The following is a 27,752-nucleotide window of genomic DNA, read 5'->3' on the forward strand; positions in this document are numbered from 1 at the left end:
GAGGGGCCATCTGTTACAGATTGCCAAAGGAATCTGTATTAATATTTCCATAATGTCAATAGCCTAATGAGGCTATGGGCAACCTCATCACCCCACACACTACAGACACCACATCTCAGAGTCTGACATTGACAAAATGATAAAACCCATAAAAACGTCTCATTAAACAGAGCCAGTTCGATGGACTAAGTGATTTGGTTGATTAAACCTGTGCAATATCCCTTGATCTAACATTAATATATTTATTTATATAATGTGTGCTGAAGACGTCAGCAGTGGATCTGACACAGACATCTCCTGGTGCTCATTAGCCTGCCATGATGTGATGATGTTGCTGCCATGTGGTGAGACTTAGGACTTGGCTCTTCTTAGATTCTATTCTGAGCAACACTTTGGAATCTGCACTTGCGTGGCATGGACTCAGGGTCCGAGTACAATTTTAATTTTGCAACAGGGTGCAATATTAACTTTCTGCATGATATATATATATATATATATGTAGGCAGACACATATAGCTACGTTTTCATGGAAGTTCATTTGCATTGAAATGTATCTCATTTATTGGCTCAGCCATGTTTTACAGGAAATAAAATGGGGGTAATTTAGAATGGTGGCTGCTGCTTTAAGACCCTCTTTCCCTGTTGCCTGGCAGATGGATGGCTATAATGCCATCGCTTGATACCATGCCGAATTGTGACTGTGTCATTTTGTTAGAGCCTGATGGTTTCATGTAGAAATTTACTGTTGGATTAGGGCTCTTGCCAATCCAGGCACAAGAAAAAGGCTATTTAATGTGTTCTGAGCTGCCATATGGTGTAGATAAAAGAAGTAGTTTCATGGTAGCCATGACATCTGATGCATATGAGTAAGTCCGTGTGCTTTGCCATACTCCCTGTCACACAGTGCACCTGCTGCAATCAGGTATTGCACATAGAAAATAGGATTGTCATGGCTCTTGTTCCTGGATGTACCTCAGTGTCAGAAAACAGTAAATCCTCCTGATGGTTTCTATGCTCATGCAAAGCCAATGGCATGAACTGGAATGGGAAGTGAGAAGATACCCACCTTATGGCACAGCTGATTCAAATTACACTCCAACACAATATTTATTTACAATGCATAATATTCACTCAGAATTTCATGGTATTTTAGTAACAAACCTAAAACACATCATTCTGTCTCAAACTAGATGAACAGGACATACTGCACAAAGAACTGATAATAGCACTCTCTCAAAATAAAACTCACGAGTCCCAGTCTGGATCTTCCACTGAGTTCCTGTGATAAATCTCATCCTGCTTCATCATCCATTTCTGCCAGCACTGTGAGTCCAGCAATATCCACTAATATAATTCTTATCGTCTTTTCCTTCACTTCCCCTTTTTCTCCACTTAATCCCCGAAAAAGTCTGGAAGAAAGCAAATGGAGGCAAGGATGTCTTCAATCTAACACCACAGCTTTCTTCTCCATTGAATAATGGGAGAAATTCTGGCTCCACTGTAGCTTCAGTATTTGAGTCATTATTTTTCTTGAGGCAGTCTCAGAGATGTTTAGCAGTGAACAGATTTCCTTTAGAGTATATGTGAATGTCACCATCATGCAGAAATACAATTATACTAAGGCTATAAGCACTAAAAAATCCTACTTATAACATCATTATTGTAATCAGTGCTCAGTTTTTCAGACACGCTATGGCCAACTAACCATGTCACTCTAATTTTCAGACTTTCAGCTGCCAGACTGGCATCCAGAAACACCAAGTGCCCCTTGTAGGCAAGGTACTCTGCTGCTCAGCCTTGTGGGAACAGGAGCAGTCAAGGATACAGGTGGAGACAAAACCTGAAGCTGTATAAGCAGTTTCAAGGAAAACAATTAATGGTCTGTATAGTTAAGTAGCCTTCAGCATTAGGTGATAGCTGAGAAAAAATGTTAAGGGTAATATATCCATAAACATAGTAATATAACAGGCTAAATCTCATTCAGAGCTTCCTAATTCTGCTGGCAATACTGCTCAGCGTATATCAGACTGAGGAAAACACTACTTCTTTGGCTACCAGCTTTTCTTCAAGAGATACTTGAAGCCTTATAGCCACTTGATAAAAAGAAGCTTGGGATGTCTGCAGAATTTGGACTGTGCTACATATAAAAACTTCTGGCAGGAGTGTTCTCATGCAAGTTACATAAAAATAACATGAACAACAGCCCTTCAGATTTGTTTAAGGCATCTTTCAAGGAGATAAAGCATTGGGCAATATGAAGGTCACAAGAAAGATGAAGACAGAAGATCTTTGTGTTTATTGCACGGCAGAGTGTGGTACTTCAGCCCAGCTCTGGAGAATAGAGTATGGAGCCTGACAGGGCCCTGCATCCAAACCAGCTGGTCCTGGCCAAACCCCCCAGAGCTTTACCACCAAACTGGGCTCCAGTGCTAAGCACAGCCTGGACTACTCATCTGCAATGCTGTTGGAAACTCGTTACAGTGCTGCCCTGCAACCACCAGCTATGTCAAGCTGCGCTTCATGGATGGCATCCATTTACATAAACATGGCATCCAAAAACCCAACAGACTTACAGGAGGGTAAAGAGCCCACACTGACAGTGTCACAGCTCTGCCATGCACAGTGCCACACCTCTGCCATACAGTGTCACAGCTCTGCCATGCACAGTGTCACAGCTCTGCCATGGCATAGTGTCACAGCTCTGCCATACAGTGTCACAGCTCTGCCATGCACAGTGTCACAGCTCTGCCATGGCATAGTGTCACAGCTCTGCCATACAGTGTCACAGCTCTGCCATACAGTGTCACAGCTCTGCCATGCACAGTGTCACAGCTCTGCCATGGCATAGTGTCACAGCTCTGCCACAACACAGTGTCACAGCTCTGCCATACAGTGCCACACCTCTGCCATACAGTGTCACAGCTCTGCCATGCACAGTGTCACAGCTGCCCTGCAGTGCAAGACCTCACAAAACTGGAGCTCCACAGTCCCTGCTTAACTCCAAGCATGTGCCCAATTAAAGATACTGAGTGACATCTTGGATCTCAAGAAGGAGCAGTTAAGAAGCCAAATAAAAAGCTGAAAGAGACAAATCATGACAAACTAACAATCTGTGGTTATGCACATTTAAGACACTCCTGTATTGTTCACCTGATTCTACATCGCTCAAAATCTCTTGGTTGTTTTTACAGTTCACCAGTGGAAGGGTCCACATTGTAACATGAATGATATCAGCTCCCTCCTAAGGTACATCAGCTATAATTTCCTCATCTACAACTTTCTTCTATCCAGTGTATTGGATTTAGTTTAGAAAACAACTTTTCTGGAAATTGCTTTGTGTGCACTGCATGTTTTTTTAGCAGTATTTCCCCAGAGCTGGCAGATCACTCCGTGGCAGCAGATGTGCATGTTTTAGAAAATCACTACCATAAGGAATAGCATAATTATATTTACTGCTGTTTGTTACTGCACAGATATCGACTCGGAGGGATACTGGGACAATTGAGACTCGCTAAGAACTTCTCTTCCTCCTTGGCATAATGTACATAATTATGTTTTCTTTCCTCTAATTGCAGCTAAAGATTACCTGCTCACTAATAAACTTTTCTTGCAGTACAGCCAAAATTAGGGCCTACTGAAGGCAAATGTAGAGGCATCTTAAGTATCAGAGGACTTCAGTTTATATCCTCTTGAATTTTCCACCTGCCTTATAATTTTGCTTTTGCATTGGTTTCTAAAAAGGTGACATTATTATAAGAGAACATTCATTTCTCAGAGACTATCCTGGTAAATTCTGTGATATCCATGCATTGCTTATCTGCTGACCCAAAGCACTACACGAAGTTTTGCAAGTATTTTAAGTGTGCTATTGAAGATCTGACAAAAAATCCTCTTGCATTATTTTTATGATCAGAACCAAAGGGAATTTAAAGAGCAAGAAATACTGTCCGTGGAATGATAAAATTTCAAAAAGATTTTAGTGAAAACATGTTGCCTGAAAAACTCTGGAAGCTTTTTATTTGATAAGTGTTTTTATCCCTTTTTGTTTCATTTATGATTTGAGAATACATATGCTGATTTCCTTTCTCATTTAAATTTCAATTATTGCTCCATTAGTCCTAGATACATTGTGAATTTGTAGCCTTTTGAAATCTTATTAGAATTTCCACACATACATGGGTCCAAAGCCACTTTTCGATTAAATGAGAAGAAAGAGAAGAAAAAATATTTTAGGAAATTAAAATTACTTCAGTTGTCAAAGTGGCAGTGCCATCTACTAGAACAGCTTCTTAGAAATGTGCAGCATGTCGTAAAAAACCCAAAAAACAACAACCCACAGATGACAATATAGAAATTTATTCCCTAAGGAATATCCTTGAAGCTTTGTCCACTCTAATTACAACACACTGTGCTTGTTGATTTATCTTATGACATGGCTCAAGGTCACACCTGAGAATGCATCAGCTGCTGTCTGGAAAACAACTTTGTTCTTTGCAAACACAAGAGTTGAAATTCATGTTTTCTGGGGTAACAACTGTAAAATAGAGACTGGTGAGGAATGAAATACTGTACTGCAAGACTGACACTCATACTGTGCATTAGGTAATTAAACCCTGTGCGTGTGTTTGGTTGAAGTGCAGAACTTACTGACCCACTGCTTTTCCTTTATCCAGAGGGCAACTCTTGGGTTCCATTAGTCAATTATTTAAACAATACAGTGATGGCTGTAACCCCTTCAAAGATTCATTTTGTGTATTAGTGTTCATAGGAGGTTAATAATTTAACATTAGAACGTCCAAGAACAAAATGCCACAGTCACGAACAAATAAGAGTACAAAATACTGGCAACGGATCCTGACTTCCTAATAATTCAGACAGATGAAATCAAGGCCAGCCACATAAAGTATATATAACATGACATTCAGCTTTCTGATGCCTAAGCTTTTGGCAGGTTCAAAATTCCAAAACAAAGTTTTATTTTAACAAGAGAAACATTGCATATCACCCTTTTGAGCTGCTGGGGTCTAAATATCAAGGTAACTCAGGATTTCTAATATTAAGTTTTTCCTCACAAAAGCTAAAGGGAAAAATCAAGTCCTACTCCCTTCATTTAAGGCTGGGACAAGGAAGCTCATGCCAAACAGTAAAACTCTGATTACTTATGATTTACCTCTGTTTACATGGATTGCCTATGTCCTAGGCATGTCTTCTCCACTAAACCCTCCTTTGTTTATCAGCCTTTACATTACCATGACAAAACCTGAAAAATACTTCCTCAGATACAGTGATGTTATCCTTCCCCTTTCATAGAAAGAAACCAGTGATCAGAATAACATCATTTCTCAAGAAAATCCAACCCATCAAATTATAGACTCTCCCTTCCAAACTCTTCCACAGTTTCCTAATTCAAACACAGAAAGCTAAAGACAAAGGTGTGTGGGGAAAAGGGAAAGCTTTCTTAGACTTTTACATTACCTTTTACATTGCTACATGAAGCCGCAATGGCCACCTGTGACCACAGCAAAGAAGATGCAGCTTCACGGTCAGTGCTGACCCAAAACCGCAGAGGTGTGTTTGCAGTACATGTCAGGACTCTGCAGAAATGCAGTGGGGGCACAGCAGTCAGCTCCCCTCTGCTCCCAAACCTTTGCACAAAGCAGAGGACAATGATGGGTAGACTTTGCTACAGCTGCAGAAAAGCCATGGCATGTCTCAAGGTCATTGGCATTGATTCTGCAAAGGGCTTCTCACAGGCCACAGTAAAACCATGCCCTCGACCTCAATCTCTCAGCAGAAGGGGTGATGCCATGGCAAACACTTAAATCTTTTCACGATTCCTTTACTCCTACAAATGCTGCACTGAGCAGGACCCTCTGAACATCCCTGCTCTCTCAGACAGCTGTGGTTGTAAGATGGGCTCTAATTTCCTCTCCTTTAATTCTGTTTTTCTATTCCAGCTGTGCTACACCCTCTGCCATTCACCAAATTTTATAGTTATAAAAGCACCAGCTCATGAGTTTATGTAACTGATGATTTTTTTCTAGACATAAATGGTTTCAAAAGTCTGTAATGATTATCAGAGAAGAAATCAAAGGAGGAAAGATGGAGGCACAATGTGATACAAAATAGCTATAAAAGTTTTACTTATGCTATTACCCTTCCCTAGGACTTTGCATTACTATGCATTTTTATCTTTGTGACATTCAATTTTCTTTGACTAGCAGCAATATCAGCAGCACAACTGAAGGTGATTCTCTCAAGAATTCATGTTCTTTCCAGATAAACAAAACTTGGACAAGAAATGTACAAGAAAATGAAAAAGCTCAATTGATTAAAATGCTTTTCTTCTTTCAATTATCCAGAGGTTTCCCATTCAATAACTGTCTTGTCATTCTGACTCGCTTATTTATCTACATTTTTCTATTAATATTTTATTTTTAGAACATAAATGTTTTACCCCTCTGAAAAATCATGTGTTTTTCAGATAAGATGCTAGAATACATGCCACAATGGGAAGCAAACAAAATGTACCAAAAATATCTAATCCCATTCTTTGTTTCTGTCCTAAAACTCTGGTCCAGACTTCCAAAGACTAAAGAGAATTATGCAAAACTCGGCTAATATTGATAATTTTTTACTATTTTACAGTTCTTAAATCAAAGCAAAGTGAAACTCAGGAGAGTTATTTTACATCCCTGAGACTTGTCTTTTAACTTGGTAGTTAACCTCTTGTTTGGATTCTCTCACTGTTACTGTAGCAATATCTCAAAATTAGTGCCAAGAGACTAATTCTGCATTGTGGAGCCTGCAGAGGGGATTTATATAAACCTGGATGAATCTCAGCCAAGTGGTGCTGAATGGTTTTGAACTTTAACAAGGGGTGTTGGGTAAGGCCCATAAATCCCACGGAAGAGTTCTTCCCTCGTCCGAGAATCCTGCACTAAGCCACACACCTCCTCATTTCCTCCCAGTTATAAAATCCATGAAACAAAGCAGGAACCTGACTGTTCAGCTGATGGAAATCCAGCTGCTAAGGTCTATTTGCATGGCTTAGTTCTGAGAACTCAAAAATGAGGGACAAGTCAGCTGGCTACTGAGCAGCTGCTGGACTCCTACACACTGCAGGTATCTGAACACTGCAGTGCTGGCTGCTAAAAATCACATTCTTTTGGTGAACAATGGAAAAAATCACCCATTCCATTGGTGAACAATGGAAAATTTTGACAAAGCCTGACTAATATACTGGGTACTGTGTTTCTACGATATAGCTGAGTTATTATAATAAAGTGTTGAGTATGATTTCTACATACTTTGCTATCTTTTTTTTTCAAATCTAGAAAATACTTTTAAATTATTACAACTCAGTATTGATTTTAATTGGTTTTTTTCTTTAATACTCAATAGCCTTTTTTATAATTTTTTTAACAAACAATATTTATTAAGTATTCATGACCTTCATTTTATGTCTTTAAAGTAACTAACCAAATAAAACATCTACTTTTAGAAGAAGTGTTTTTAGTGATACAAATAAAGGTGCTCAGATAGTTACAGGATTCTGGTGTCAACTGCCAAAATTTAAATTAAAGTTTTGGGAAAACAAATCTCACTCAAAATTTGAACCAGAGGAAATTTAATCTTTTTTTCTGGAGGTATCCAGTTAGTAAAGACTGGGGAAAGTGAGAGATTGTCTGGGGTGAATAGAATAAAAGTTTCAGCTAATAAAGCTTTTTTTTTTTTTTTTTTTATTTTTTTTTTTTTTTTTTTTATTTTTTTTTTTTCCCCCCACTACACAAAAAGTTATATGCAACGTATCTTTTCAATATTGATGCAACAATTTCAGTAAATGTCATCACATAGAGAACTCTGGAAAATTGAAAAATTAATCTCAAATTCCAAAATCATCCAGCTAAAAGTACAGCTTTACCATCTCCAATTTCTTGCCTGGCAATAAGGACAAGTGAAAGTGGCTAAAATGTTACAAAATGGAGAATGAGCGACACATTTCATCAATTCACCAAACACAACACAAAACTGCAAAAGAGACCCCTGAAAGAAATTGTTCCAAATATTGATTTTCTTGAAAGAAAAAACGGCAGAGCTGAAAATGAGACCATTTTTTTCCTCTAAAGAACAAACTTTCAAAACAAGAAGAGCGCTTTAGCTGGCCTCACCCATGCCAATGTCAGCAACAACTAAATGTCTCCTGCAAACTCTCAACTGGAGTGATAATCCATGCTTAAATGCATGGATAAGGAGTATTGTCCTTATCCTCCTGCCCTGACAGGGCACCTGCGGGACTGAACCCTGCAGAAGATTCACTCCTGCCATCAGCAATCCCACGGAATGCAAAGAACCCTCCACTTTGCCAGCTTTATCTAAGTGAACATTTTATTAATGGCAATGTGTCAGGGCCACTGCTGCCCCTTCCAGTAAAAGGAATCTTGGCCATTATTTGAAGGAACGAATGGGGCTCTTGACTGAGAAGGGGGAAATTCTGTGATGTTCAGGCATCTGAGAGGGACCACTGCTAAAGGATCTGCACAACACTTGTCTTTTCACACAGTAGAGAAGTCCAGTGTGACAGGGCACGACTGGATAAAGTCCACAGATGGTGCCTGGGAAGCTGCAGAGTTGTGAGAAAAAACAGCACAGAAAAGTGATTCTCTGGTAATGGCTGTTTTTATTGCCCTTTCAACTCAGCTGCATCCCAATATATTCCTTTTGCCTTCCACCTTTAGCCCGCTATGAATTCTCTGCTCCTGTATTTTGTAATCAAGTGCCTTCATTTTCCAGACTGCCTGAATACTTAAGGAAACTATTGCAGAGGAAACCCAGCTTGAAGGTTACAATTCTAAACACACTAAAATAAGTCAAACTCAGACCCGGAGGAAACATCTATACTTAGAGAAAATGGAGTATCTTACCTAGAAATTAAGCAGTACCTCTTGAGCAAGAGCAAATCATAACTTTCAAATATCTACAACTTGAATAAAGTTCTGCGGATTTCTAAGCAGAATACAAAATGCATTTCTCTCTTCTCGTGAAATGTCAAGTCCTTGCTCTAAAATGTAAGAGTAGTTTTAAATTTTCAAAGGAAATCTTTACCCCTTAAAAGCACTGATTTTCCCTTGTTTCATTCTGAGGCCTTATTTTCAAGGAAAGTAGCTCTCGTGCAATAATGGAGCAGACCACAATTATTGAAAATTCCATCCCTGAACAGCAGACCCCACTAAAATTACAGGTAATTGAAAAGCCAGCACAAGGAAAAAACCCTCAAGAGTCTTTAAAGGGGGAAAACTCCAATGTCTCTCATGTGTATAAGAAAGCATAAAATTAATATTCAAATCAAACTGTAAGTCTAAATTGAGATAGAAAGAATACTGGGTAGTTCATTAAATAAATTGGTCAGGTTGACCTTTATCAACTTTTTTATATCTTTATATTACATTCTAATTCAGAATAATTTTTAATGTTGGTATTTTCTTGAAAACATATATATTTAAGGTCATCAGACCTTCTGCTGAGATAAAGTCACATTTGTAATTCAGAGCAGCCCAGAACATCCCACCTCCTGTGCCCTTGTCCAGGAAAAACAAAAGGTGGGAGGGCTGTCACACTTCCATACCCTTCCTTTCGCTAAATCTAGAATCAATCATGCTTGCAACCAATCAATGCAACACTTTTAGAACAGCTTCAAATAAAAATCAAATTTCTCACTTCCACTATGAAATAGCCAGACTTAAATAGGGCTTTCTTCCAGAGGGCTGCACAATTTTTAACAGGCTTTAAAAGATGGAAGGAAATCATTTAACCTCCTCCTGTCAGTGGTGTGAGAGGGCAGGGGGAGCTGCAGCAGGGGCTGCCTGGCTCTGAAATCCTCATTCCAGTGACTGTGTGAAGGCAGCTACAGACCACACACAGGCATAGGAACAATCAGGTGATGTTAGAAAAAACAGTTTGACACCACCAGAACCCGAGGCAGTGCCTGCTGATAAACAGTTACATTGAAAAGACTGAAAATATCCAAGAACCCCTGTTCTTCTACAGGTTTATCACCTAAGTGCATCCGCAACAACCTTGTCACCTTATTAACAGGATGTTCAAAAGGAAAGGATGTGGCTCTTGGGACAAGGTTTAGTGGTGAACACAGCTGGACTTGATCTTAGAAGCCTTTTCCAATCTCAATTTGATTTTATGATTCTACGATAGCCAAAATGTATATGAAGTACAGCAATATTGGCATCTATAAAGGAAATTGAAATAGAAATATTTTAAGGGCTTTAAAACATAATATTTTGCTATTTTCATTACAATACAAGCATGCAATCAAAAAGTGTGAGATGAGGAAAGTATTCTAATATTTTTATTTATCAGCAACCAGTTACTTTTTAAGTGACTAGGAATTCTGCTCCTACTGGAGCCCAGCAAGTTTTGGCAGCAAGGCAAAAAGACCTCCTCATGCTGTTCAGATGTGCTCCAAATTAACAACTAAGCATGGTAGTGCTTTTGAACACAAGTATTCATATGCACTATCTGCATGTTATTTTTTTCCAAATTATCATTTCTGTCTGTGGGAATTCTTGCAATGTACAGCATGTGGCAATGCTGCAGCACACACACATAAATACTGACTAACAATAAAAAGACTCCCCACAATTTCTTCTTTTCTAAAACACCTGTAAGTCATTTTATCATATTGCAAACCCCATATTTTATAGAAGCATTAATTCATAGGACCCCTCAAAGGACAACCACATTCCTGTAAAAATACAAGAGTTTGGTAATTGGAATGTTGTTGCTATAAACAAGCAGAGAAACAAACATTCAAAGTAATTTTTTGCATTACTACTTGTATGTTGCAAAATAGTAAACCTGTTTGGAAGCAGTTGTCTGTTAGTGAAGTATATAATTGAAGGATATAATTTTTCATAAGTCTCTAAACTACTATTGGCAGGTAAGTGCCCTTCAGGCCTCAGATCCCAGGATAGACTTCCAACTTTTGGCAAGGCATGGTGGTATTTCATCCACTGACACAACAGGGGTGACAAAATAATCTTTTATTTGGGTGTCTGTAGCATTCTGAGTCAGTATCTGTCTAACAGCTGAGAGCCATCACATCCCTTTTTTTTCACTTTATTTTACTCTGGTGTCTTCCAACTGGCTTTCTCTTACCTTTTTTAAATATTGCCAATTCTGTTTGTCCCAAGACTCATCATGATTTTCACAGACCAATTCACATTTCTGAGTTAGCCCATCTCTGGTAAAATCCCTCCCTACACTCAGCATAATATTTAATGAGTACCATGAGTTCAGCTTTCTGAGGAATTCCACGTATTAAAACGATGCAAATTCAAAAAATGTCGGTAAAATTTCACTCAACTTTCTGTGTTCCAGGGCAGGTAAAGCAGGAGGTTTTACCCTAATCCCTAAGGAGATGGCTCACCACTTACCTCATCTACCATTAGCAATGAATTGTGAAATCACTGGCCATTAACAGAAAATAGAACTAGGCAACAAGAACTCAGACCACAAAGTTACCGACCTCAGGAGAAATAATTTTGTGAAGAAAATAATGACTCACATTTCTGCCCTGAACCACTGCTTCTGGAAGATAGTGTAACTAGGCACTCTCCCTTGACATCAGTGCAAATTGTACTGTGCCCTTCTTATTAGGAAAAATATATTGGGGATGACAAGTCAGAACCAGGGAAAATCACCTGCTTCAAATTGTACGTAAGGAGAGCTGATGCTGCTCCAGGGATCCCCTGAGTAGAAGTTAAAGTCTACCTGTAACAAGAGAAGTGTGCATTTAAGCCAAAACAATAAGTAGGGAAGTTAGGGAAGTAAAAATAATGCAGGAGCCAAAGACTCTGGCACAGCAACAAGATCCCTGCTGTCAGGGGACAAGCTTCTGGAAAAACAGGACATGGTGATTTCCAGTTCCAGGAGTGTGCAAGTTTGGAAGATGGAAAATCTGTCCAGTACCACAAGAGGAGTAACTCTATATAAATTGAGTAACTATATATAAAAGAGTAACTATATATAAACTATATATAATTATATATTAAAAAAATAAATTATCTTTTTAATTCATCCCTAATACAATTCCTTAGAAATAAATCATGTGATAACCTAATCTACAGGGCCTGGGCAATCACAAATACAAGGTAAATGCCTTCTGATCTTATCAGCCTTTCTTGAAGAAATTTCTCCTAATGTCCAAGCTAAGGCTCCCCTGGTGCACCTTAAGACTATGTCCTGAACAGGTATTTCCTGAATCATTTATAGAGAAAAGTCCTGAAAACATCTTTTCAACCACCCTTTTCAGTGTGCTTGGACAGCTACTTGCCTACATAAAGCCATTTGTGAGAACAAATGTAATGTATATGTCCTGTCAGATTTAACTCAGAAGTAATTCATAAATAAGTCTGAGGAAAGATTTTTTAAAAATGTAAAGTATTGGAATAATTGATGCTTAGAGTAGTTCTTTCCCCCATATTAAAACATCTAAAGAATGAATGAGCATGCTCCACAATGAGGCTGTGTGAGCAGAACATCTGCACACAGATATATATCAATATTCTGTCTGTGTGCACCTGACAGACAGGTGTATCAGGTATACTGCATGTAAAATAAACAAAACCCAGACTAAGGTGTGAAATCTAATCAGCATTTTATTCCAAAATTTATGCATGAGAAGAAGGCATTTCACCAGCTTTATCTACAGCTCTCATGTTGCTCTTGCAGTTTGGACTATGCTTATAGCTTTACATTGATCTGAACATACGCGCATCTATAGATACCCATAAACCTTTATATTGGCATTTTATTGCTCCTAACAGAGAGGACAATGCAACGAGAACAGTGAAAGGTGTTGCTGTTAGCAGGCTGAGAGCTCTGTACCCCACAGGGCTCTTGGTGGTTGAACCCCTTTAAAGCCATGCATGAGGAGCACAGGCCCCCAAAAACACCCCCCATGCACAGGCTGAGCTCCAGAGATAACAACACTCAGGACTATCAGTTCATTCATCTCTTTATTTACAGGTGAAAGCTGTCATCTTCTGATCAAAGTGTGATTTTAGGCATGTTATAATAGGCTCACACCCCCAGACTTGTCAACAAACTAATGCCGGCCCTTGCTGGCAGTAAATGCTGGACAGAAATGCTGCAGTAAACTGAAGGAGATAAATGCATAGAAGGAAAATGTTACCAGTTTTGAGAAACAAACAGACAGAAAAGCTGCACTCAGATTTCAATGCATGAATCACATCCAGAATTATAATAACAGGGCCAAACACGCTGCTAAAATGCCATCTTTTATTGCTGGTGAAGGATTAATAACAACATCTTTAATATCAGTACCGTTAAAAGCAGACACCAGCGCAGGAAGTGCACAGCTTCCATATAAGAAGCCAAATATCAAGTCCAGTGACATCCTGATGATAGTTCTCTGCCAAAGAACAAGATAAATACAGCACTAACCAGCCTAAGTGGGGGACACAAGTGACAATAACAGCGTTTCTGGGGCTGGTAATCTCCTGTGTCTGTGAAACTCTGATGTTCAGTCTTCAATTTTGTGTTACTTACAGAGAGAGACCACCAATACAGACCACAGTGTGCTCTGTAACCTGCTTTAGCCAAGAGAGAAAATAAATGCCTGATCCTTTATTGGATTGCCCTCCCTCAGTAATGTCACTTGCTTTAAAAGTGGCTGCCCTGTTCTGTCAATTCAGCAATCTCAAGGCTCTGTCCTGATACTTTCATTTTAGAGTGAAATAAAGAAAGGGAATATCCCAGCCTAAGGAAACTCAATCACCACATTCTGAGTTGAACTCATTGATGTATATATAATGTAACTGCTCTTCCTCGCTGAACCAAATCAGAAGTATTCGCTTGGAGATCTCAGGGTTTACCAAGTAATTTTTATGTGTTCAGTTAACTATGAACTACACTTCTAGAAAAGCTGATATATCGAAATAAAAGGTCTGTGCGTTTGGCGACAGCATGAAGCATTGCACCTGACTACCAGAAAGGCATTGTTCACACACACCTGTAAACAGATCTGTTGTGGTTTTCTTTTATTTAACATACATTTTTCTGAGACTTTTAAAGACTTGTATCATATTTACTGTGCAAAAAACATTTTTCCACCTGAGAACCTCAATCTTTACAGAGAATGTTTCCAAGATCATTGTATCCTCTGTATTCTCAACTATTACCCCTCCCAAAATCCCATTCTTTCCACCTACATCTATCTAAAGCACACTAAATAACTGAAATTTTTCTTCTTTTTTTTTTTTTTTCCCATCTGTTGTCTCTATGAACCTGAAGGAGCTGTACACTTAAGTTTCAAAGAAACTCTGTGCAAGGCAATTATCTCATTAAAATTCTCATCTGCTAAATTTTCTCCTGCTGAGACACCTGGGCCCAGAACTCCCACCCAAATCTGTGTGAAACACCTCTCAGCACCATGCTAGGATAAATCCATTCTCATGGAAGAGTTCAAGAGAGTAGGAGGGGAAAGAGGATGGCTTGCAAGGTGCCCATTAAATTCATTTCCTCATTTGCTCATTGCTGCATCTTTTTTTTTTTTTTCTTGGTTTGTTTGTTTGGTTTGGTTTTTTGGGTTTTTTTGTGTGTGTGTGGTTTTTGCTGTTGTTTTGTTATATTCCTGTTTGCTCTTTGCTGAATCTTGCTCCCATTTTTTTATTTCCATCTTATTTATTTTCACATAAGAAGGGAGCTTATTTCCTTATTTGTACATTTAGTGTCGAGAAGAAGGAATTCCATACAGTAATAGCAGCTTTTTAAATTCCTCTAAAAGGGTAAACTCGGAGCATTATCTGTCTGCAGTGGAGTTATACCTTTTTTATTATTATTTTGCTCTAACAGAAGCACATTTCACTAATGCCCACCCACATTTTCACTTCATTAATTCTGATTCTCTAAATGAAAACAAGTTCATCCACAGAGACCCTGTTTTAAAGGCAGTATCTCAGGTCTGTGAGTATGAAAATGAAAACCTTACAGTTATGAATTCATCAGTGACCTGCAGCCTTAGGCAGCACACATGCACAGCCTTACACCGCACAAGTACCCTCCTGAAGGTTTCTGAGCAAAACAGCGCTGCCCAGAGGGAACTTCACTATAAATTCAGACCAGCACTTGCTTTCCTAACACTTTTGAAACTTCTGGAACCTCACTGGACTGACTGAATGGCATTTAAGGGGGAATTTCCTTCCCTGAATGCAGACAGCCCCACTTTAGGTCCTTTATGGTTCCCCAATCCCAATCCTGAGGGCAGGGCTGTGCTGCCACTCCTGAGCTGGGTCTGCTGGGCCAGCAGCCCCAGCTCAGGGATCCTGTGCCTAATGTGGCACCACAGCTGTGTTCCAGCCCCCAGATCACTGCTTCAGAAGTGTAACAATGCCACGCTGGTTCAAAACAGAGGATTAAACAAATGCAACTTGTGTCCCCAAAACCCAATTCCCAAAATATAAGCAAATAGGTAATGCCTTGTTTATTCTGCAGGCGTCAGTGTGGGAGGTGGCCAACGCAGACACGGCACACTCTGCTGCTGGAGACTTCCCCTGCAAGCTGATTTACACCTTGCAATGAGCTGGAAAATTGGGAAGGAAAACTGGGACTGACATAGCTGCAGCAGTTGGACACAACAGTGAACAAGCCATGGAAGTTGGCAAGAGAATAAAGTGTCTTCATTCTGCCTCAGTACTGGGAAAACTTAAAGATTTCTTTTGAATCACCTGAGTTTTAGTAGTTTGCTGTGGTCTCTTCAGGGGTTTTTTATTGTTATTTTTTTAATTGCCATTTCTGTTGTGCAATCTGGATGAGGGATTTTAATGGCAAGGCAATTAATTTGTGGAAAAGCAGGGGCTGCAGATCTCATAAGCATAGCAGCAGTATAAAAGTCTGGCTGGAACAAAGAAATTTGAAGAAACTCCCTCCCCTCTTCCTCGGGGTTAGATTAATAGTGTGAATTTTGCACTGTATTTATGGTGATACTTTTGTTAGATGTGTACTTTACTGCTGAAATTACAAACCTGGGAAATGGAACATATTTGAGGCCAAGCTCAGTTTTCCTCACTCATTCTCCCTCGATTGTTCATCTTGGCATTTTCAGCAGATCTATTCGGATCTTTCTAATGCAAATGTTATCACAAATACTCCAAATGCGCTGTGCAACTAAACAAGGGGTACTCATCTTTGAAACTGAGTATCCTAACCTGAAATTTCAAAGCTTTAAAACATCTAGGACCAGCTGTACTTGAAAATTCAGGCAATTTTAACCTCATATCGCCTTAGAAATTCTTCTTTCAAAATGACTTACTTTAGGTCTGGGGGCAGAATTACACATTCCCAATTACGTAACTGCAATATACCTTGTGTCCTCCAATCCGGCAGCAGGGCATGTGTATGGGTTTCATACTGCACAAACATAACTACCAAACTTCATCAAAACCAGATGCTAAATAGATCTGTTTGCAATATTATGACCCAAGTTGTCCTTCCTGCAGCACTTCAGTTGAAAGGTATGCGAGCTCTGCTTTAGGAAATCTCACAGACATCTCAGGCTCTACTGAGTCTAATAGAAAATTGTGGTTAGAATGAAATTATGCAGTGACCACCTTCCTTGTCATAGTAAGGAATGAAAAGCTGGGTTTGTGCCAACTACTTCACCAAGAATTAAGCTGAGAAAACCTTTTGGTTTTGGAACAATTCTATTTTTCTCCTAAGAAGCTTGCACGTATCAAAAGAAAGTTCAGGAAATTTCACTCCAGCTCAAAATACATCTATCATGGGAACCTTGGACTCTGTCAGATTTCTGGTGGAAGCATTTTGATTATAAATCTTTGTTTAGTGTGCTTATAGATAATTCTGACTGTTTGAGAATTACACGTCACAGTAACTGAGCAGCTCTAGCAACTACAAATAAAAGCTACAGCAGAAATTTTGGCCCTAGCTGTATTTTCTTTGGAATATATAAAGAATTCAGTTTATGTGACACCATACTAGCCACTGCATAATTTATTTGCCACGTAGCCCCATTTTGAATCATCACAGAGTGATGACAAATGATTAGCCATTAACTATTCAGTTTCAAATAGTTTTGTGGTCTGAACACTTGCAACAGTGAGGATATCATGTTCTTATTAATATTCATGTGTGAATTTTGTCTGAGTAACTAAAGAATTGAGGAAGCTGCACGGCATGAAAACATGAGTGCAGGCCTAGGAACTGGGTAGTGCCTTTTCTTTTTCATGCTATTATTTGGTACTGGTCTAATAGCTTGATGGATTAGCACTGAAATGTCCAGAATCCTTAACACAGTTGCCTCTCCTTTAATCCTGCTGCTTTAACTGCAAGGAAACTGCAGAATTTGCAATGTAATTCCACATGTGCATGCACAAACACACATGAAAAATTATGAAAAAGGAAATGTAAGATTTATGTCCCTCCCTTTTCAATCTCGTGATGGACAGCATAAGCTTTAAAACTCAGAGACTTGGCTTACAAGTTTTGGGATAAGTTTCCCAGGTGCTGAAGCACAGGTTTTTGGTAAGCCCCAAAACCAGGTTTAATTTTCTGGTCCATTTTAGTTGCCATGCTAATGGCTTCATTCCTGAAAAACTATTCTGCCTCATATTCCTTACAAGCAAAGATTATACTTTATTTGACTTCTAGCAACATTCTGCCTGCTGTATAACTTATTAAAATAAACTCCATAGCAAGCTTTCCTTAATTAATCAATGAAGTTTGATTCTTTTATGTTTGAATTGAGCTCTTTTGGCACAGAAAAGCTCCAGGGAGCAAAAGCAGTTCTCTGCGTCTCAGATGATCTGAAGTCTGGAGAGTAATAAATATAGATACTAGTCTTTCAGCGTTGAGACAAATGTTACAAAAATAGACAGCAGTACCAAGAACGGGTATTCCAGAAAGAACTTGGACTTTCTTGACTTCTTTCAGGACACTGGATTTTGCAGGCATCAGACCTTGCTACCTTATATATTTAGTGACCCTCAGGAAAATTCCTTTTGAAGATATACTATTTAAAAAAAAAAAAATTCTAAACAGCTGGTCACATAACAACAGATGCCTGTCCCTAGGGCAAAGAAAATTTATTATCTAATTGAAACAGCTGTCTGATTCTGATTTATCTGTGTAAGAATTCATTGGGCCCTCCCAGGAAGCCTGCACAGAAAATCCAAAGTTTGGAGGGTGCACTGGACCAGCCTCAGCCCTCACAGGGCCTCCCAAGTGGCACAGCCAGATCTGGTCTGAGCCACACCTGCCAGGCTGTCCTCAGCTTTCAGACCTGAAATTCAGCATTGACAAAAACAGTTTAAAGACCCCGCTCAACTGCATTTCTCTGTGGATGAAACTGTCTACAAAAAGAAATGTGTCAGAAGACTCTCCAAAAACTGTCCCAGAAGCTGGACTTGCCACCAAGACTCTGAAATGAAATAGTAATTTTGGCTTTGTATTTTTGGTCGCTCCCTCTTTCCAGAAAACAGCAATGGTGAGTGTCCAATGACTGACTTTTCGATTTCTCCACTAATCCCAAGATAAACTTTTAGGACAGTGCCAGGAAGCTGTGGTGATAACTCTCCTGTCAGTCTGATATATTCCTTCAGAAGTACATTAAAATATAAATGAAAGGTTGTAATCCCATATAGAGATATTGCTAATTATGTTTTAGGAGTATAATTTTATATCCATTCTTACATCTAAACATAAACAGTTTTCATAAGATCATCAAATTTTAGAACTACAGCTGGAATCAGTGTCACCTTCAGAGGTGTTCTTTATTATGTACGACCGAATCTCTTCTGCTAGTCTATCACCAGTACAACACTGGAATTTTCATCACTGCTCTGAAGAAACTAGTAAATCATGCTCATATTTCTCATTCTATTCTCAGTTCTCAAAACCTGAATTAAATGTGAAGAATGGAAACTGCACTCATGCATTCTTAAAAGCCCAGCACAATCATAACTCAAATACCTTCTCGCAATTTCTCTATTAAATTCAAACTGGCAAGCTTGTGACTCATCAAAGCAATTTTCTGATACAATTCTCTGAGTCAGTCCCACTGGGGGACGGGTCCATGGGATCCTCCTCCAGCAAATGAGGATGCAGCCTGCAGACGCAACAGCCAAAGGACATTCAATCAAAGAGAAACACTTCTCATTGGCAGATGTGGGGTTCTTTTAAATCTAAAAGGCTGATTTGTGCCATTTTCGGCCCTCTGCTTGCATGGCTTTGCTCACTGGGGCTTTCTGGAGCAGAGGGACTGTGAGGCTGCTGCAGCTGCTGGAAAAGGGCAGACTGGAGCCTCTCACCCCGTGTGGGCCAGGGCCCCAGGGATGAGCACAGCTCAGACAGTTGGCTCATCACCTTTCTCCAGCTAAACAAAAGGGAAGTGGGCTGAAAGGAACTAAATACCCAGGGGTCATTTGCCTCCAGTCGGCCAGCACTGGGCACTGCCTCAGCAAACACTGGCCCCAAGGAAACTGGCAATGATAAACAATTGAAGGGTGATTACACTTTTGGGGAACAGCTGACCTGGTATTCCTGGGTCTACAGCTTAAGAAAAAAATGTAGGAAAGGAACCTGGAAGTTAGCCTGGGCATGTAGGGAAGTTTTTTTCTGAAGTCTGTACCAATGCATGCCTTGCAAATACCATGTAAATGCACAAAGACTGTCTAGAAAACCATGGCTGACAAGCTGATCCATTATGTCAGATGAGATCTCTCTGCTCATCAGGTGTGCCTCCTCATCAGAGCTTCTGAAAATAGGACATCTGCTGAGCAAGCTGCTTTTGACATGGACAAGGACCATGTATCTACTAACATATCATGTCATCACCCCCTTAATATGGACCACACTGTTCACCTCTAAAGATGATTTGATGGTCAGCTGAATGTGAATCTGACTTCCTAAATGAAATTATATACCTTACTTTTCCTTGCTTGGGCCTAGTTATCCATTTCATTCTGTAGGGGCAGGAAAAACTCTACAGAACTCTGAAGAATCAGTTAAAGGCCTTGGTGAAAAGACTTCAGGCTGAGTTTATTCATGCTTGAAACAAAGACTTGAACTACAAAGTGATTTTTTTCTTTTCTTTATATATATATATACATATATATAAAGAAATAATATATATATTGTTTATATATATATTATATATTATATACATATATTATTTTAGAGAAGCGTCTAACAAAGATAATTGAAAAAACTTCCAAGTACAAGAAAGTTAGGTTCAGGAGGAGAAGTACAGAAAAAAATCCCCCAAGTTATTAAAATGACAATCAACACTTATGTGCCTAAGATAACTGAATTCAGACTAAATGAGCAGTAACTACATCTTCCTTCAATAGTGGTTGCCAGTGCATCCACTGGCATCATAGGAACCAGTGAAAGGTTCATTTCTCCAGAAGAATTGTTAAGCTTTGGTTTGCTCTCTGGCCTGTCCATGTCATGACTTGGGAAGGAAGCTTCTCCAGGAGAAAGTGACCCGAAAGGGAGGGGAACTGCTTTTTTTTCAGCATTACCAGGAATATTACAGCAGGCATCAACACAGAATCGATGTTCTTGGCTCCTCACACAAATGAACAAGGAAGGGGCCACTCACATTTCCTGCCAGGTTGCTGCTCACAGTGATAATTCACTGGACAGGCTATCAGACAAGCTGCTCAGCTTGGCCATAGGATATAATAGCTTGAGAAAATGAATCTCTGGAGCTAACAGATGGTTCAAACCCACATCCCTGCAGCAGTGCACCTCAATCCTCTCCCTTGTCCACAAATTAGCTCTCTTCTCCTCAACCTTGCTGCCTGCACTCGTGTCTCCAGCCGTGAGTGAAGAGATTTGTCATTGGAAACAAAAGCTTTGAGAGAATCCTCCAAAGCCCCTGGGAGCTGCTGCTGCATCCTGGCTTTGGCTGGTGCTGTTTCAGGCAGGACACAAATTTCCCTCTCTTTCTGTGGGTAGAATTTTCACTCCTGCTGCACAGGGAGCACAGGGTGCTGAGGGATTCCCCCTGTCCCGCTGTCCCAAGGAGAGGCTGGTGAGCTGGCACAAGGGGAAGCCCTAAGGAACAGACCAGATGCCTTTCAGTAGCTCTTGTTCTCATATTTAGCTCTTTCACCTCAGCTTTTACACTGACCAACTCCCATTTTTAAATGGAACATTTGTTTGTGAATGATATGCAAAATCCGCCACATATCGCATGAATAGCCTTGAAATAAAGATCTTGCAGCAAGGCTCTTTCCTCTCTCCTTATCCCAAGCCTGATGCAGGAAAGTGGCAGGGCAGAATCACAGGATTCACTGTGCTTCATTCAATTGTGCTTCAAGCTCAGGCACCTTCTTTCCAGCTCTTCCCTCTCTGAAGAGTTTTAGCAGTCTTGGAAAAGGCCCTATAGAAAGTAAATTAAGTGCAAAATTAAGTTTGGACTGCAGAACACATGTTCTTGTACTTAGTACCAGGGTGTTTGTGTTCTAAACAGATTATTTTTACAGTGTATTAAGGAAGGTTAAAAAAATATTTGTATACTTTTGATTTTAACAAGAGGAGGAAGAAATGAGATTGGCTTATAATAGAAGAATTACAGTACAGCTGTTACTCCCTAATTAATTCTGTCTGTGAGTAAATCAAAGCTCTAATTATAGACACGAAATATGTTCAATATTGTGGAATATTTATGCAAAACATTATTCCTGGCACTTATCAGCTAAAATATAATGTCTCACCAGAGCTGTAGAAGCAATTTTTAAGTGTCATCATTTTTTTTGCCACTTCCTTATAGCTCACTACATGGAAAGTGCTTGATGAGAGTACAATTTCATTTTTTAAGTACTTTGTGAATCCCAACTGACAACTGGTTCAATTCTTCCTTTAAGAAACACCTGTCTTTATCTAACGGAAGCAAAACCCCAATGTCCAAAAATCCTTAAAATGGCGTTTCTCTTATGAAATAATGCCCTTTTAGTTCCACTGCTGATAGCACACTTTAAAAAAGTTTCATGTAACCTTCTTCTCCATGTGCTGTCCCATGCACTGGCACAGTGTCACCTATCATTCATGTTTCCACTGTATCATTAATAACTCCCTCCAAGTCCTAATCCTGAGGGTTGTTCCAAATAGGAAGACTAGATTCTACCCTGTTCAGCTGAGTGAGCTGAAGCTCCTCAGCTTCCTGCACAGAGACAGACCTTGCTGGCCAACCATATCTCCAGAGACAGTAAAGGGGAAAGGGATTGGGATACAGACTTCCCATTAGGGAACACACTGCTGTTATTCTGAGGGCATCACCCAAAGAGCAATTACACCTTAAAGTCAAAAAGATCATATAATTGACATGTGACAGTGGTGCCTTTCAATTCAAAAGCTTTTGGGTGATGACTTGGTGGTTCTTTCCATGACAGATAACAGAGACATTCTAGTAGAATCAGAGGAAGCCTCTAAATTGCTTCCATTTTGGAGATTTTTCCTTTATCCCTTGAAAATGTGAGAGAAAATTGAAATACAGACCCTTAAATGTCAGTGGACTTACTTAACAACCTGTGCAGGTTACTGTAGTTCCTTTGCTTCTTTATTTTATTTATTTTAAAACTGGGCTATGACAGTTTATAAATAGGAAAGAAAACCCAGTAAACTTCACAGTCACCAGCCATTATCCAGCCTAATTTTATTCCATGGAAATTCAGAGTCTGCAAAAACTACACAGGCTACTGACTGACATTCACTACAATACAAAAGTTGTGGCAAGCATCTGATCAAACATCATAAAAACCTAGAAAAGAAGCACAGTACTCAAGAAAAAAAAAAAGTGTTAGCAAGATGGCACAAAACCATTTTTTTCAAAGGTTAATTAATATTTTCACTACCCCTGCATCTTTCACAAAGGGTAATTAATATTTTCAGTAGATCTGCATTTTCTTCTAAAAGGGTGGACACAACAAGTCTCTGGTAACCTTTAAGGTAATTCAAAGAAGAAACATCACAGAGCACAACGATTTTGTGAAACACAATAACTTCTATTGCCCTAGGAGTATTTTAGGTTTTTGAATCTGGCTTCAACTTTAAACTCCACAGTATCAAAGGAAGTGTGATAATGATCACTTCACTTCTGTCCTTTGAAGTTTCTTCACCTCCTCTTGCTTTATACTAAGATGTCCCATTTATTTTGCACAAACACCTAGAAAACACATCTTATTAGTCTTTCTGATATTATTAGGGCTGACAAAATAAGTCTCACAAATGAGTTCAAAGCAGTGGTGAATGTTGCAAAAATTACCATTCCTGGAACGCTGTGAAAAGGGAAAACCACAGTAGAAATTATGTGTGTTCATCAACTGGAACATGTGAAAAGAAAAAAAAAAAAAAAAAAAAGAAAAGAAAAGAAAAAAATCTCTGACAGCATGGAACTGCATTTATCTCATTTACCTGTTTCAGCCAAAGGTACAGGGCAAGCCTCTGGCAGGTTGGGAAATGAAAGTACAACCCCTGTGCTAGAAACTCAGTAATTATAACTTCAGGGATCAGTGCAGGAATCAGAGCAAGAGAAATCTAAATTTTGCTAGCTTGAAATATAACCCTGAATGATCTTTGTCAGCCTTTAAAACCAGACAAATTTCTCCCTTTTTGCTGCCAGTCCTGTGGGTGGAAGGGGAGGAACAAATGGAACATACGTACATGTGCACACACACACAAATCCACAGAACTCACTGTCCCTGACAGACAACTTCCCTCACACACCTTGGAAACAGAAAAAATAGCAAAATAACTGCATTACAATGGTGAGAAAATTAGCTTTGTACCCTCCTGTCAGCATTGTCAGATCCCAGAGGCTGGAGATGCTCTAGAGGAAAGGGGAGAGTAAAATAAAGCAGTCCCAGCTGCTTCACCCTCTGCAATGGGGTCAGGCAGCAAAACAAAGTAAAAGAATAATGGTTCTGTTTTGCACTGCCATCCTCCCGCACAGCAAAGAAAACAAGAATTGAGTGTCATTAAACCTTACAGTAACTCCACCAATGAGAAGCTGGTGGGCATCTAGGGTATTAAGCTTAATGCAGACAATGTACAACTGCAGATCAAAACCCTCTTTTTCAGGCCACTCGTCTCCTTTCACAACAGTGCAAAGAATCCAGGTCAGAAAAGAGAGTGAACAGAATCCTTTCAGGAATATTTCTAGAAAATTGGGCTACCTAGCTGGGTTATGCAAATTTGAATTCCTTCTGGTGACTTCAGGGTGTTACTTTAAGACCAGTGAGAGAAACAAGCACAAAGTGACAGTGAATCCACTCCATAACATGCATTTATTTATTTATGCAGCCCATATATTTAGCTCTCCTAAGACAATTAAATCAAGAATGCTAATGAACATAGGGAATATCCAGAGTCAGTCTTCTGAACATATTTTCATAATTCTATTTTCTTCCAGTATAAAAAGTCCTGCTTACAGCATAAATGTTATTAATTATGACAAAAACAAGAAAAAAAAATATTTTCAGCTTTAAATGTGTAAACAATAATATAACAAGTGGTCATAAGTAATGGCTGTCTTCTGGGACAATTGTGCTCATGACGTACTAAAAAATTATATTAGCATAAATTTACAATTTAGACAATTTAGTCTTTAATAGTATGAGGCTGGAGTATTTTAACTTTTTAGAAAAAAGGACTCCAAATACTTTTCCTGACTTCATAACTACTGTCTGAAAAAGCTGATGTTTGCAAAGTGAATAATGAGGAGATGGGTCTGGCAAATAGGGATGGAAACAAAGATTTAAAGGCAAGGATTTGGGAACTGATATGGGAGGTTTAATCAAAAGGCTGCTATGTCAAACATAGTTAGAAAATAATAGAGTTGGCACCTGGACAACTTCTGGAACTTCATTTGCAGCTTCCCAGTGCCTGTAAACAGCACAGCTCTGGGGTGAAACTCCGGGGGTGCTTCTTTCACAAGCTCATTTTCTATTCTTATAACAATGCACCTTAATTCCATTTTGATGAGTATTCTTGCCAGCAACACATTCTCATTTTCCTAAACCCCTGTCTGGGGACTTCTCAGAGCTGGCAGTGCTGTTTTAGGGCCAATTTCTTGCTACCTATTCCCATCCACAAAACCTTGCCAAGATACACAGTTCATACTATGGCGCTGTCCTGACTGAGTCTAAATTAATTCTTTCTATTTGAGTTTTGCTGCTACAGCTTCAAATTTTAGTAACTACCTCCCCAAGGAACTTTATTAGATCATCCATTCTATTAAGGGGACAAAATTAGCTTTACTTACTGGTAAATGCTGATTAAAGCTTCTAAGCCTGAAAAGTAAGAAAGGTTATGGATTTTTAGATCATGAACCTCTATACTTATGTGTTATATTAACTCCAAGAAGTTACAGTGCTTTTAAGACTAAAAAAAGAAAAATTAAAATTTTATAAATGTAGACGGAACACCGCTCAGAGAATGCTTTGTGGCAGCATTTTTAATAGACTCTGAGTTCTTTGTCCTTCTGTAGCACATAATTCTGTTCTTCACACCTCTCCTCTCCACATTCTAACTTCCTGCTACTCTTCTCATGCTAGACTTAATATTCTGATACTTCTTTGTCCTCAGAGTCCTCTTCCCAATCAGTGTTTAATCTCTGGTTTTATTTCTATGCCTTTCTGTCAAGAATTACATTTCTGTTCTTCCTTGCAATGCCTCCTGCCTGCTTCCAATTTTACTAATATTCATTTCTGCAACAACACTATGCCAGCAATCCAGAGATAGTGATTACATTATCCACTGACTATTTTAACACTTCCCCAGCTTTTGCCTTCAGGGATAATCAAGGCTTGGTCAGACCCACATTTGTGACTTCCAAGTCTGTGAAAGATCTAAGGAAAAATGCAACATAATAAATCCTTAAAAAAAAAAAAAAATTATAACAGAAGGTCCATCCTCCAACTACTCCCATTTCCAAGAACATATAGAGATTGCTATTTTGAATTTCCCTTAACACAGCCAAAGCCAGGTGATGCCTGTCAGCTGAAAAGATTCCTCTCATCGCTTCCCTGAGGGATCAAAAGCAAGAAGTCAATCAGGATTTACTCCTGAGGTTGGTGTCCATGTGGCAAACAGAAAGATGCCACCAGTGCAGGAGTAACCACTCAGAGCATGTGCTAAGGGTAATAAAAACGTGGTGTTAGGACTTGCAGTGAGCCAGCACAGACAGCCCAGGAGCTGCTCTCTTGCCCCGTGTGCCTTCCGTGCCCGAACCAGCTGTACTGGCCGTGATACAGGCAGGTCACAGGGAGAAGACTGGGTAAAAGATTGGGTACGATGCACTTAGAGATAATGAGGAGCCAGCGGTGAAAGGCCCAGCAGAAAGAGCAGGAGCAAACGGAGGTGTGATGTACTCTCATCCTTTCTCACGTGTGATGTGATAGTGCCAGTTGTTCTCACAGAGGAGTTCCCCAGTGCAGCGACTGCAGAAACACCAGGGTAACTCAGGCAACACCCAGCATCTGAAAATAAACCCCAGGCAATAGAAATAAAAATGCATTTCCTAACACACTGTTTTATCAGTGACATCTTCCACATCAGTGGCTGTTGAAGTGGCCCTGACAGGTCTGATAGCAAGAGCGTGGTGTGAACAGCTGTGTGTGTGGTGGGGCATTCCCAACAATCCCCCTCTTGCCATGCATTCTACTCTTCAACTTCGCTACTGATCTCCAAGAGTTTGGCCTGTAGCAGTATGACTTTCCAGAGTTCCTACTGAGAATGGTACTCGTGAGACCTTTTTAAAAAATTAAAAATTGAGTGTATAAATATAGAACTTCTAAAGAGCAATGCTTTCTTTTCCTTAATAGTTCCAGAACACTGATATTAAAAAATAGGTTTCATTTTCCAGAGTTTAGCTGCATAAAATACCATAAAACTGTCTAGAATTTCCCTCTGCTAATCCTTTTACTTAAATTTTACTGGGGTTTTAAATCTTTATTAAACTCTGATATTCAATACATTTCATATTCTGATGCTAATTTTTGTCCTAATTATTTTACAGGCAACATCTGTGTTCAGTAAATTGGAATTCTCTAAACATTGTTACTTTGTATTAATAAGCAAACATTTCTTGGTCCTGATGTTTAAGTCATTGGCTTTTATTAGTATATTTCCAGGAAAATATTTAATTTGCATGTATTAAGCGCACCAGCCACACGGCCTCACACTCAGGATGTGTTTCATTAAGCATAATCCCCAGTAATGAATCTTTTCAAATCTCTCATACAAAACACTCCTCCCCATTTTTCATTCCACCCCAGATACTTCTAGAGAAAGTTAATCAAATTTATTAAGATGGAAGCCAAAAAAAAAAAAAAAAATCCCACTGTGGTGTGAGGTATCAATCCTTGCTGTATATTGATTTCTACTTGTCTCATGTGTTGCCATTATTCCTCCAGGAAGATTTTAGGAATAAAGGGGACTAAAGGAATGTTCTCTTCCTCAGCTTCAATAGCTGTCAATTGCTGCAGCATTTGCTAACAGACCTGAGACTGGGGTGTGAAGCTCCCTTTCTCAGGGGACCAACTCAATCTCCAGACCATTAATTATCTCTTTATATCCTACATGCTCTGCAGCTGCAAAGGAGGGACAATTTTAAGATGATAAGAAAATGATCTTTTAGGGGAACTCTAATTTTGTCCTAAGGCACGCATGTTAGAATAAAGGAAATTAATCAT

This window comes from Chamaea fasciata, unplaced genomic scaffold (genome assembly GCF_029207755.1).
Source record: "Chamaea fasciata isolate MVZ Bird 193981 ecotype frontalis unplaced genomic scaffold, bChaFas1.0.hap1 SCAF_15, whole genome shotgun sequence".
In the NCBI taxonomy this organism is placed as follows: Eukaryota; Metazoa; Chordata; class Aves; order Passeriformes; family Sylviidae; genus Chamaea; species Chamaea fasciata.